General features: G+C 32.7%; 1 protein-coding gene and 1 long non-coding RNA gene across 3 annotated transcripts in view; one reads left to right on the forward strand and one right to left on the reverse strand.

Annotated features, from left to right (window-relative positions):
* The window catches only part of LOC129918099 (uncharacterized), a 45,893-nt gene extending 43,978 nt beyond the window's left edge, over positions 1–1,915 (forward strand). Inside the window, exon 3 of the long non-coding RNA XR_008772926.1 lies at positions 1,362–1,915. This is a non-coding gene — a long non-coding RNA (uncharacterized LOC129918099). The remainder of the gene's footprint in view (positions 1–1,361) is intronic.
* LOC129918085 (MDS1 and EVI1 complex locus protein EVI1-B) overlaps positions 1–14,500 on the reverse strand; it is an 86,411-nt gene that overhangs the window by 45,584 nt on the left and 26,327 nt on the right. The window lies entirely within an intron of this gene.

Consider the following 14,500-nt stretch of genomic DNA (forward strand, 5'->3'; position numbering starts at 1 on the left):
AATAATAATAAATAATTTTATTTAAATTTTTTTCATATAGATCCGGTTAGTTATCTTGATATCCCTATTTACAATATGAGTAGATAAATATTATTGCCATAATCTCATTAATCATTATTCGGAGGAGAACTGGTTAATTGATTTAGCATCCGCCAATTAAATCAGCACTTTTGCTTTGCTTGCGCTCTCTCGCTCGCATACCAACGCACACCACTTTTTCATCTCTCACATCATCTATAGATATGTTTTTATCATTTTTTGTATTTATTTGCAGTAAAGTTATGCTCGGTGGAGTTAATAAAACGTTTATGCTGCGAGTTTATTACACATTTCGCTTAAAACCAAGTTCGTTGCTCAGCTCTTTTGTTTTGCTATAGTATTTTTGCACTGTCTCAAGTTTTATTATTTTTTTTTTTTTTTGCTATCTGACTGCGGGTGCATGTGTATTGTGTGCGCTACAGGCAGGCAGGTTAGTACATTCAACTAAAAAAAAAAAACAAGTCACGGTTCGATTAATAATTATCATTTACTAACTGAAAAATATTTTCATTGGGCGTAATGGTGTGGCATGTAAAGCAGTTTCGTGCCGTTCGTTGTCGTCGTCGGGATTCTGCTTCGATTATTTCGATTTCGAGGCATGCTATGGATAGTTTTTTTTTTCTTTTATTTAATTTGTTTGTGTGTATAGAATATCAACACTCGGTAGATTATTGTTATTTTCATTTTTTTTTTCTATTTAATTTTTGCACAGGTGTAATGCTAACGAGATGATGGATCGACGAGATTGGTCTATTAGGCGATGAGTTGGCCAATCACATCGCGACCATCATTCAATTCACTTGTAGGTGGTGGGGAGAATCATTAGATATACTATATTTATATTGGAGAGGAATATCTGTCACTAAAAATGTCGATCTTGAAACAAAAAAAAAATTGCTAAACTCTTTAGAGAGATACAAATTAGAAATTGTTAATTGCCTTGAATGAAAAACAAGTTAGGGAGTCAGTGCGAGTATGTTTAACGCATTGAGCTTAGGTATGCAAATTAAGCCGAAGGCAAATTAGTATTGATTGCGGCGACGCGTCTCTTCCACAAACATTGGAGTCCATTTTTTTTTTGTATTTTGGTTGCCTTGTGGCTGAGTGCGGCATTGGGTGATTAACGGTATGATTGAGTCTATATTGAGTGATTTTTTTTTACTTCTTCTTTCATAATTGTGGCAGCAATTGTACACATTTTGGGTTTGATGTTTTTATTAGCATCACGATGATGAATTTATCCGAAGGCAGAGGGAGGAGAAATAAAAAAAAATTGAGATCTTACAATGAAGATGTAATGGTTTTTTGTCTTCTGTTTTCAGATGGGTGTTTGATGAAATTGAAAAGAAGATGAAAAAAAAAATCAATTTATAAAAATTCAAGGGCTCGGCTTTATTCAAAGATATACTTTATGAAGAGGAACTTCATACATAAATGCAAGTCATTCGGAACTTCAAAAAAATATATAAAAACACTTAATAGCTGTGGAAATTGACAGCCAGAGTTATTTTTTTTTTTTTTTGCTTCTTCAACAATTCAATCGAAAACGTAACCTCTCTGTCGAATATATGCTTAATTAAAAGAAATAAGTGTATAATTTATTGATTTGTTTATACATCAATATAATTAATGGCGTTGCGCGGTGATGATATCGAAGCAGACTGACTATACGCGACCCATCATAATAAATTAAGTTGTAAGGAATACTGTATATTTAAATTTTCAGTTGTTGTTTTTTTTTTGTAATTACGTTTACACATTTTTTAAATGGTTTTGTCTATTTTGCAATTCAGTTTTGTTATTATCGTGATGGAGAAATTAGAAAAAAAAAAAATATATATTAACTCATCAATTTTGCACGTGTACAAAAAATGTATAGAGATCTCGTAAATAAAAAGTTGCTTCTGATACAAATTTATCAATTAATTTATAAATAATGATCAAAATTAAATAGAAATTGTAAACAAAGTAAATTTTGTTATCGTAATGGAACGTTCATTAAAAAAAATAAAAATAATTGTTTTGTTATAAAAAGCAAAAGTTTATGACTTTTCGTGATCTTTTTTTGACCGTTATTTTTTCTGTTTTTCAAATATCACAAAAGGGTTTGAAGAGAAAATGACGGCTTTAATTCAATTAAAACTTAAAATATAATATGAATAAGTGATTAATTTTTGTTGATTAACATATTTTTTAAAAACAAATTGTTTATTGTTTATTCCAATATTTAATATTAATTTTAACTTATTTTCTTCTAGCTTAAGTATATTTTTATAGATATAAAAATTTCGATGTCAGTCGAATTTTTCGTAAGACCATTCACAAACTGATCTTCTCCCATCTAGAATGAAACCAGTGAATGATAATACTCATTTGAATTGGTTTATGCTCACTTTATTATTTTAACTCATTTCACATTGATCAATGAATTTTTGTAATTTCCCATTAGAAAAACCAAAAAATAAGTGCTTTAAATTTTCGAGTAGTTACCTACCTATATAAATTCATTATTATACCTATATATAATTATTTAACTCTATGTTATGCTCAATTAGTTTGCGGAAACCAAGTTATATCACTTCTGTGAGTTCATCTATCCATGATGTAGTATTTATTGCAAAATCGGTGTTTCAAATTATTAGTTCTATCTTCAGTCTCTGAATAATTCCATTTCAAAATATGGGGAAAGTAGTTTTTCCAAATAAGTTCCTTACAATTTTTTCGACATACTTTTGGCCAACGAATTATCAATTTCCAAAATGAATGCATTAGTATAGGAAAGATAGACTTTTTCGTGGAACGAAATATAGGACGACTGAATTTTTCAAATCTGAAAGGGGGGTATGAGAAAAGCTTAAGTCCTGGTTTTCGGGACGCGACCCCCTGGCGAAATCCGTCATTTCGGAAAACGCAAATTGCTCCAGCTCCAAAACTATAGGTCCTATAGAAATGATTAGCAGACCAAAGTTCTGGGAAATTTAATTATCTTTTTCTTTACATTATTTTTCTGAGCGGACAATAGTATTGAGGTTATGTTGTTTGAATTTATTTATTTTCGTTTTTTTTTTAAGATTTTATCATTCCCGGTATTAGTTACATAATTTTTTAAACAGTAAAACTTATAGACCATCAAATTTCCAATAATTTGGTATATTTTTGAAAGTCATGCGATGTATGAGTCGAAAGTTATTGACCTGAAAACTATAGTCAAAGTTCAGGAAAGTTAGTAAAAAACAGGCATTTTGTGGAACGAAATATAGGAAGGCTATTGACTTGACTGAATAATTTACTCAAGCTAAGTTTTAAGTAATGTAAATATCTTGTGCATCAACTTTTTTTTCTAAATTATTATTCTTTTCAATTATATATTTATGTAAGACTTAATTACATAAAAAAATTATTAATTCTTTCCTGTATTTTTCCAAATCTGCACATTCAATTAAAATTTTGGCATTTAAAGTTTTCAACTCCACCATCAATTCTAACTAAAATAAAGATGGTAACAAATTTTTAATACTGCTTGACGACAATGAAGGGGCAGGTCTATTACGCACTAAAGACAAAATGTCTCCAAAATGTTTTTTTTATACGTTTTTTAATGTTAAAACCGACTATATCTAGTAATTTAAAAAAAATTACAGAATTCTTTGACGTCGATTTTTCGTCAAATATAAATTCGTCAAATGCGATTATATACTGACTTTTTGGGAGGAGTGTATAACAACTAAACTGTCAACTTAACTCATAGAATCTTGATGTCCTCAATGTATACAAATCTCGAATAGATCAAAATTTTTACAAAAAAATATAAACAAACAAATCAAAAGTCTCAACCTACGCCCTAAATTTCATTATTACTTTTGTAACACCTCAACATAAGCAAGATTTTACCATCAAGATCGATTTTAATTGTTAAAGCTCTCAATGCCATCTATACAAAGAAGGATGCGTCATATTGGTTTTTGTTTCTCTTTTTTCGGTTGACATCAGTCTAAGAAGATAAAAACTCCACACAAAATCTACTTTATAATCAGCTTCATCATTCGAGGAACAAGATCAATTGATTCAAGGCTGTCGGAAGCTACGGATTAAGGCCCACTTCATTTTTGATGGAGGCCAAATAATTCATCAATGCTCTGATGCTGAACATGGACACGATTTGTCTATCTATATAACCTACACACACTCCAAACACAAGATCGTGAGGAGCAACCAACAAGCCAATCTCTAGATAATACCTCTCAATAGAGGAGCTCTATAGCCAGCACACATACCAACCTCTGCAATCAAGCCAAGAAACAAATAAAAGGAATGCGGTAGTCAATAAATTACTTATGCCTTAAGTCTTCTTGAAAAATAAAAACATAACACCTGTGTGCATGGAGTGTATAATCTAACACCTCGTATTTGCCAAAAACATGATCCATGACTTGTTTCATTTCGTTCCTCCTGTCTGTCTCCCCCCTCTTTTAACCAAAAGAGACATATTTCGAGAAAGTTCAAGTTTACTACTAGATCGGACGCAAACGCCGAGTAAACATAACAAATTACGCGGCGGCCGGTGCAGGAGCAAATGCAACAGCAGCACCAGCAGAAGAATGATCCGAACGCGCGAATGTGCATTTTGTTGTGCGATTTATGCCTGCCATACGGTAGCCGCGCAGTGATTTCTCCTAATTCGACATAGCTCATGTGCAACCGGGGCCAAAACGGAGCTATGCTCTATTTGGTACGGTATTTCGAGCCATCGTAAACATTTACGACTGCTAATTTAGGAGTCATAATTATAAGAGCCATCGCGTTCGCGCAATTGCAATGGCTGGAGTATTGCAATTGAGTTTAGACGATGCAATAAAATGAGCAAACACGACTCAATAGCTTATAAGCTTTAGCTTGAGCATACTCTCTGTTTGATGATGATGATGATGATCACACTCACGAGATAGATGGATATTAAAACATATTGGCCACAGGATCACCTTCGATGTAATAAAAATTGCTTCCAATTTGATATTTTTTATGGGCAGTTTGTCAATCAAACGGAAGTTGAGCACGCGCATAGCCAAAGTCAAACAGAACTAAATTAATTTGGTTGCTGTTGGTCCAAACAGTGGTCCAATGGTCAACTTTATTTTACTAAAATTCGTACTTAATTTTTCAATAATAACTTTACTTCGTTTTTGAAATCCGCAGTAGGAACGAGTGTGGGAAAAAAAATTAAATTTATTACTTGACGCATTCAAATTAAAATTAAGTCCAAACCTTTGCAACTACTGATCAAGACATTAAGTCATATTTAAAGCCTCACCAAATAACACATTTGAACCACTGTGCGTCGTCAGTCAATCGACCGAATTGAACCGTAAGGGGAATTTTCTGTCGTGATGACCCCGGAGGGTTTATCGTATACCAAAAGGCTTTGCAAAAGGAGCATAACAGAGTTTCCGCATCGAACCAGCAATATATGGAGAATATAGACAAACAGAGAGGTCCCCGTTTGACCATCTGCGCACACTCAAGCCTCTGAGTTGATGCTCGAGACAGACAAACTGGCAGATTCATGCGCGTGCATATGAAATGGGCTTCGCCGTTGACTTTATTAAAAGTGAATTAGAGGGACGAGCGAGAGAGAGACTATAGCGAGCGGCTGGTGGGTGGTCTTGGTCTGAGTCTGTGTCTGGATACTCTCTGTGTCCAAGTTCTAAGAGATCTTTCCTTTTCAGCTTTTGTCTTGCATCTGCAAAGGTGATCTGCCGGTTAACAATAGAAAAGCCACGACGACTTGACTCGTTGTGCGAGATGAAGACAATATCAAGAGGATTCATTTTGCCACTCGACGGCGACGTCAGTTGTACCAGTATTGTTGGCTAAGGTATAAGTTGGGTGGAGTGGAGTTGTGGCCTTCCCGAAGAAACCCTCAGTAAAAAGACGGAATGAATGAGTTATTGTAATAGGCTGCCACCTCTATCTCTGTTAACCCTATCGCAGATGATGGAAACAAATAAAAGGAGATGAATGCGCTTCCAGTGTTATGACATCTTTCTTGCTTCATACTCAACTTGGCTCTGACGAAATGCTTGGTTGGGTTGTGTTTTATGATTCAAAGTCAGATATTAGACTAACGAACATGTAAATGTGGTAGTTAGAGGGCTGTGATACATCCATATAGGCAAGTAGTCGCTGTGGATTGTTCACGGTCGATAAGCGATATGCACATGCAAATTATTATTATTTTTTTTTTGTTTGTTTTTTTGTTGCATCTTTATAGTTTGTGAGTTTTTTTTTAATTGAAGAAGCAAAGAAAAAGGCCAACGCGAAGAAAGATCCTTTGTCGAATGCCATCATATCAGCATTTAGATATCGAATAACCGAAAAAGAATTGTTGCCATATGAACGGATGAACGTGTCTGGATGCGGTATATACCGGCTTGAATAATAAAAGAAGAAGAAGAACTCGAAGATTCACCATCCAAAGTTGTTATTTATGAGTTGCAGTTTTGTTTTTTTTTCTACTTTCAAGACGTGGAAGGGAAATTTGATATTTTAAATGAACATTTTTCTTCTTTAAGTTTTTTTGCAACTTATACTGTTGAATGAGCGCATCAGGATATATTATGAAGAGTTCATTGGGGAATTTTTGGGGCAGCAAAGCAAGAAAAACGCGGTCAGTTAAAATTACTTAAAGGCTTTATATAGAGGGTTTAAACTTCTTCCAAATGTGTTTGAATCGTGCATTAGTTAAAAACATTTTGACGAATGGGCTCAATTAATACGATTTCCAGGTGAGATATTTCTGTTTGCTTAAAAATAAGACTAGTCTTTTAAGATAAATTTAAGTTTCACGAGTGAAAGGTTAACCGAAGAAGAGTTTTAGCGACATCAAGAAAAAAAGTTTAAGATGCCACAACAGGATTGATAGCAGAACAGTCAAGAACAACAAGAATGACCTCACATTTGTTCAGAGCTCATAGAGACAACCATTGCCAGAGAACACTTCCTAGAAAAATTGTAAAAAAGGAATGATCGTCTCAAAAAGAGAGAACTCTCTAAGTGCGTAAACTGCAATGGGATTCTTATTTTGCTTGCAGCCAAGATAATAGCACATATTCTTCTGAAACGCATATTATATAGAGCACCTGTGTACCATACTTGATGCTGAACAAGCAGGATTCCACGCTGGAGCCTTCTGTATTAATCAGATTAACATCCTGAGGATTTTAACTGAGCAATCAGTTGAATATCGATCAATAGGTACTTCATCTGCTGTTCGTCGACTTCCAAAAGCTTTTTAACAGACAAATTTGAAGTTCAAAGTGGATTCAGACAGGGCTGCATACTGTCACCAATTTTGTTTTTGATTGTGAAAAGCTATGTATTGCTTAGAAATTCTGGTTTACGCAAACGCCTTCTATTTAATCTCTTATGAGATCAAAATTGCATAACTGAGATTCAAACCCTGCTTGGAACTCACTCATCCTCCATATAAAAAACTAACAATCCGCTCACTGTTCGAGAAAAAAGAGAATTTCCTATTGACATTGACAGTCGAATTTTGAAAGCAAAAGCTGCGTTGGAGAGCTTACTTAATCAACACACAAGTCTTTGACCATTTCTAATTTTGCACATCTTAATACCTTTAATCGGATGTGATAAGAAAACTGTTTCTACTTCAAAAACAGTCTTTCAGTTAAATTTTCAGAATAACTGACTTCCCTTTCATTAGAATCTACAAAGATTTGTATTAGCCTAATAGATTCAAGATCGTGCATATGTCAAAATAACTTTTTCAATTTTTTGGATTAGGTAAAGTCAAGTAATTTTGGTTTCACCATCATACAATCCATTTTGAAGTTAATTGAAGGGTTAAATCTTAACGCACTCAATTTTAGTTACTTATAAGCTTTTCATTAAATCCAAAAGAAAAAAGTGTGTAAAAATAATTATATAGTACACCATTATTCTCAAAAAAAAAGCCTCCATTTAGAAAGTTTTCTTACATGATTGTAATTCTGTGATAATGAAATAATGGGTTTTATAGTCATAACAAGTTTAAATGTAAATTTTAAAAGAAATTTCTTAACAACTAAAGGTACCTCCTCATGGTGCTATTTTGCTAATTGATTTTCCATTTTTTTTTTTTTAATTTTCTCAAAGCCTGGTTTTGTTATGTTTCCATTTTTAATCGATTCTAATAACATCTATTACGACAGTTTACATTTATAGGTTCATTGAAACCGAGAAAGTTTTTCTGTAATTTTTTTTTTTTGCTCTTTCAAAGATGATCTTCGCATCATTCCATATTACCAAACCATCACCACGACACAGAAGAGTGAAACTGTCAGCATATCATAATGCAAGCAAGCAGCTCTAGTTAGAGTAGCTATTTGTGGCAAAAGGCGCATCATCTAAATTGCACTTTTGCTTTTGGCGACAAAACAAAACCAGAGTAGTTAGTTAGTCAGTGTAACACTGAGAAAAAATATGGGCTAGAAGTTCAAAGTTGTTTTTAAATAAGTCTTAAGACTTCAAGCTTTTACGGTGCTAAGATGTTAACAAGGCTGAAAGATCCACATTTTTGATGTTGAGAAACACCGAATTAGGGTAGCAAATCACAAAAATTATTAAATTTAATAGAAATATAGTTGAATTTACATGATTGTCAGGTTAAGTTTTCAATTTCAAGTTAAATTCAGTTTAAAAGTGTCAATTTTGGTGAATCCTGAAATAGGAAATGACACACATTTTTTCTGAGTGTATGAAGCTCCAGTTGAAATGAAAAAAAAAAAAAATAAATATTGAAAACCCGATCGATCATTGAATGAACGATGAAAATTTCTTTCACACATGAATGGATATCATAGTTTTCCCAACGACTATATACTCGACTCTAGTACTACTACAACTCTCCGCTTTGGAAAATGTCTTGTTTTAAGCGTTCGCTCTAGTGCTACGTCGTCACCGTTGTCGTTGTCTCAAAGGAAATGAGATATAAAAGAAGCAAACAAAAAAAAAAACTTATAATAAACAACCAAACAGGAAGATCTGGAATTTCGCATCTTATGGATAAAGTATCTATCCGAGATACGCGATGCGAATGTGATGCGATGATTGCAAACTGTGTGCACACAAACCTGTAGCCTGGTGTATAGTATATTCCTCTCCCGGTCACATCTCCCATCGCGCGCATCGTTGAAGTGAATGAGTGAGTGTAGCGGCATTTGATGTGGGCCTCCAAGTTGATGCGGTATACTCGTACTCGTATACAAAAATTGTATCTTTATGTAGCAGCACTTTTAAGTGATGGGAATTATCTTGGACACTTTTTGAATGAGCTGGTTGTTACACTTTCCGTCATGGAGATATTCGCAAATTACGGTTGCGGTTTTGTTTCACTTTTCCCAGCACAGCGCAGTTATATCTATCCACAGCGAACGATGGACGTCTGCCTTTGGCATGGTATCGTCTTTTTGCTGCGGCACTATGTTGCAGAGGCACCAAACACATGACTCTGCTCTGGCTCTGGATCTGGACGGTTTGGTTCAATTGACTTGACTTGGCGAAGAGTCTTTCTCGATCCTCTGCTGGTCAACCGAGTTTATAAGTCCAACAAAATCCTCCACAGATGGTCGAGCTTCTTTTGCGTTGTCGTCGTTGGTCGTCAGTCGTCGCTGATGTAACACTCTCTAAGCTGGATAGCATTTCTAAGGAAATGTACTCTCGCTTTCAAATTCGATAATTTTCATTATGTGTGGCGGTGATAGAAACTGTCACGTAGCAAGCATATACAAGCCAGCTTGGCTGGTCTTCTTTTCTTTTTCTCAAGACATCATTAGGAGATTTCACTTTTTATAAACAATTGATTCAAGCGACCGATCGACCGACCGGTTGATATGTCCATGTCGATCATATAAAAATATGATCGTAATACAAGATGATGGGTTCGGTGACAAGTTTTATTATTTTTATTTTTTTGTTGGTAGAGGTAATTGTAATTTATTCATCAGAGAAGTTACGAGTAGTGGAATCAATATTTTTTTGATGAAGTGCGTAGGTGCTTTTAGCTAGGTTAATGATTTAAATTTTATAACGAAAATGTTAACAGGGATAAACAGATGGTTTGTAGGAAATCTCGAATTGCGATACCTTAAAAATTATCAAGATCCTTATACATGACCTTTGTGCGTTGATAAGGTAGTGCTTTGTGAGCAATGATTATAAGAATAATCATCGAGAAATTTCCCATTTAAAATTCTCTTAAAGAGATCTCTTTAAAATTTAAGAGTTTCCGTGCTCATCTGTCAATGAATCACGAGTTCATGTACACTACCAAATCGAACTTCCACGTCACAATAGAATGTCAATGTATGGGGTAATGGAAGACTTCCGGTACCTTATATCTTGTGGGATTTTGATAAAAAAAATCTAAAATTCTCACACTTATTTTCAAGAAATTGAAACTTAATTTTTGATACCAAAAATATAATTCTTTAGTCAAGATCCTACAAAATATTAGATGTGCCCGGAAGAACACCTCCATGAAGCTTGTGGAACCTAAGTCCACAAAATTTTGCTATAAAAGCTGAGCCCGAATTCGGACTCGCTCTCTTTGAAATAAAATCATCTAGTCGACTGAACACTCTCTAAAACCAGCCGCGATCGCTCTGGCGAAAAAGAAAAAAAAAAGTCTAGTTAAATCGCGTGCTACTTTAAAGTTTTAAAAGAAAGAAAAATAAATTAAGAAAAATAAAGTTCAGTTTAAGCCATCTAAAAAACTATATAATCGTTTGAGCAAAAACTATTTAAAAAGCTGCGTTTAAAACAAAAAAATAACGTGCAAAAATTCGCCACGTGCACAAGATAAAAAGTATTTGTTTCAACGCGAGCTCGTTATTAAAATAACGCAAAACATAAAACTCATTCAATAGAAAACGAAAAAAAAATAGCAATAAACCGCAAAAAAAATAAAAAAAAAAAAAAATCAATTCGCTAAGTGATGTGACATTTGTTATTTACCTTAGAAAACCAAAAATTCTATAAAAAGAGAAATAAAAACCTAAAAAATTGCTCTACCAATACCCTATCTATGTCGAGTTGTTAAAATCGAGTATTAAAAAAAACTATATGTATTTGAAAGTAATATAGTACAAACAAAAGCAAAGTGTTACTCGATAAATTTCGATAGTGACGTCACATCTCCCTTTCATTCGTCTCCAAAATAAAAGTCATTTTACCCAATTGTCTGGCTCTGGTGTTAAAAACTTAAGGTTGAGATCGCTCTAATAAAAGAGAGAAAAAAAAAAAAAAAACAAGAAAAAAACCATGTGCTTAAAATCAGCCCCCCTCCAAAAGATAGTAATCGATGCCTATGATGGGATCCTCTCTTTCATTGCAAAAGAAAAAAAATATCATCTGTCGATAACCCTACCATCTTGTGATTCATCTGATGCATTTTCTTTTTTTATGTTAAATTTAGTATATATTTTTTAGTGTTATTTTAGTTTGTAATAGTTTTAGTGTTAAGTTCTTTTTTTTTGTTTTAAAAATTTGAGTCAAAAAATGATATCAAAAGTAGAAAGTGAAATGAAATGCCCCTATCAAAATTTCCCCTAGTTCGATCAAACAGTAATACAAGTTCGTTCAAGATATCGCCGGTTTTTTTTTTGGTTTATTTATTTATACAGGTACAATAAAAGGATTACCTGCCAAGAATGCTGTGCGCACATCATATTGGATTTCTAACAACGTAATTTTTCTAAGTCGATTTTGGTAAGTTTGATAAGCTAAAATATATTTTGAACGAAATTTATTATCTATAACGAACGGACATGCAGGTAAAATAAAATTTAGATAAAAGAAAAAAGATAGAAAAAAAAGAAAAATAAATTTTGAGATACATAAAAAAAAAAAGAATTGTATAAATATTCATGCATTTCATTTTCATCCTAATTAAAGCTAAAATAAATTTTGATTATCATGTTAAGAAATTAAAAATATAATGAAAAATACCTATCTACAATATTAAAATATCTATCTACAATTTAACTACATACATATGCATAAAATTCAAAAATACATTATCTACAATTAATAAACATCTATTTACAATTTGAAAGAAATAATATTTGGAATTTTGACATAAAATTTTATATATTCATCCCATTGTGAATTTGAATAAAAGCTAGCGCGCAGAAATAATTCAAACCTGTGTAACATATAATACAGTCATCTCTTTCGCTTTAAAAGAAATGTATTTTGTTAGATATAATATTGATTGATGACGTAATATTTTGGCGCTCTTTAACTCCGATTCAGACCAATTTTGTTTTTACTTTAAATCATTTAATAACTTAATTTTTTTTTTATGAAGATATTTTTTTTTATTTGTTGAATTTCATAGTTAATTTTTTTTTATATTTTTTTGAATTATTTTTAGTTAATGAGTATTTTTTTTTAGATTTAATAAAGATAAACATATGTATAAATTTAAGGATAAAACATCTAGTTCTTATTTCATATTGGTTTAAAGGTTGTTTTGATTCATGCTTATGAATTTCGCTTTTGATATCAAGTGTCTTTGAAATGAATTTTTGGGTTTAAGAGATTTTTCGGTGGATGTGTTGATGCAAATTTAAGATGACAGACAGCGATGGTATACGGAATTTTGTTTTTCTTTTGTGGTATTTTATTGCTTATACCAAAAGTAAGTATGAAAGATATTGAAGATATTTTTTGAGGATTTGAAGTTTAATTTTGCTGTAGAGGTATGTTATTACGAATAATGGTTTAGTTCTTTCGATAATATTTTCGAATTAGGGGTTATCACTAAATTCGAGGACGTGATAGCCATGGATGTGCCTAAGCCTTAAGGTGGAAGTACGTGGGTGGGTATTCCTCCTAGAGCAACAACACCTAAGCTCTCCATCACTCATAAAATCGGAACTCAAAACTCGTGAACTATTGGAACAATTGAAGGCTTCGCTTTTTTTTTAAATTTTATAGGCATGAAAATGCGTGACGACCGTCTAGACCTACAACAGCAAAGAACCCCCCTCCGACGAGCTATTCCGTGCGAAAGCAAGCATGCCTGGCGGTTGTGGTCCAGACACCCTTTCTTCGTGCTACCAGGATGGACCAAATGGCCCTGTAAGCATTATGTCCTACTGGTGGGTTTCCACGGCGGAAGGTTGGTAGGAGATTTCTATTAGGTGTAAGGGTTAGATTTCACTGCATTGTGAAATTCATAGTTTTGTTCAATTTTGAGGTTATATTCTCAGGTCAACCTATAGATAGAAGTCTCCCACCTCATTTAACATCTTTAAGTTCGTTACAGGTGGCGCCCAACGTGGGGCCCGATTTTGTTCCAATTGTATAGTTCATTTAATGAAAAATACAGATAAATATTTTATCTTTTGTTTGCATGCCTGTTAAGATTGTTGGTTTCAAATTTCAATAGTTTAGTTTATTAATTTTTTTTTAGTTTCCATTTTGATTCGTTTTTTTACATTAATTAAAGATTCGTTTTATGATTCATCTGATCAGATATCTAGTACATGAGTGATATTGATCCTCATTTTGTCTGCTGTGTTTGGCTTATGAATATTTCTTCGAATTTTTCAAGTTCAAGTTTATTCTCAATTGGAGCTAAGTGACTAAGCGTCAGGTATCCAGAAAATAGGTTGAACTTTGTCCTTATTTAGTCTGTTGTGCCTTACTTATGTTACTATTAGTTACATTTTATTTACTTTTAATTACATTTCGTTTAGTTTTTATTTTCCAATAATTGAGATTTGAGGTATAGATAGCCAGTAACTGGGTTGATCTTAGTCTCCATTTAGTCTGATGTGTCAGCCTTAAATTTTATTTCAGATTGCCTATTTATGAAATATATGTCTAGTCAATGGGTCGATCTTTGTCCCCAAGATTTTTGCATGTTTCGATAAGGCATATATATATTTTTCTTTTATTTTTCATTGCATTTATATTTTTTTTTCTTTTCTTTTCTTTTCATTTTTTTTTTTTTTTTTAATTTCCCAACAAAAACTCATATGGCGTGTAAAATACAAGGTATCTTATACTACATCTTTAGTTATGTTTGAGCTCGATTTTTATGAGTGTGATATAAGATTTAATTTTAGTTACCATCTATCTGTCATCGTTAGGATTAAGTCTCACATCCACCATGTAATGTATAGAGAAAAAAAATATTTATATAGGTTATTTTTTTTTAGTTCTTGTAGTTTTAATAAACTTCTGAGATTGTTTATTTCATAAATATATTTCAGTATATTTTCTTGAATACTATCTTAAATAAGGTTATAAAAATTTGAAAAAAATTATAAAAATTTGAAAGAAATTTTTGTGAGCAAATTCAGTTAATTTTCTTTTTTGTTTGGGTTTTTCAATTCTGAATAGAACTTATAGGTTTTCCAATTGGGAGAAGTAAACTGTTATGAGCTCCAAC

Source organism: Episyrphus balteatus, chromosome 1 (genome assembly GCF_945859705.1).
Source record: "Episyrphus balteatus chromosome 1, idEpiBalt1.1, whole genome shotgun sequence".
NCBI lineage: Eukaryota > Metazoa > Arthropoda > Insecta > Diptera > Syrphidae > Episyrphus > Episyrphus balteatus.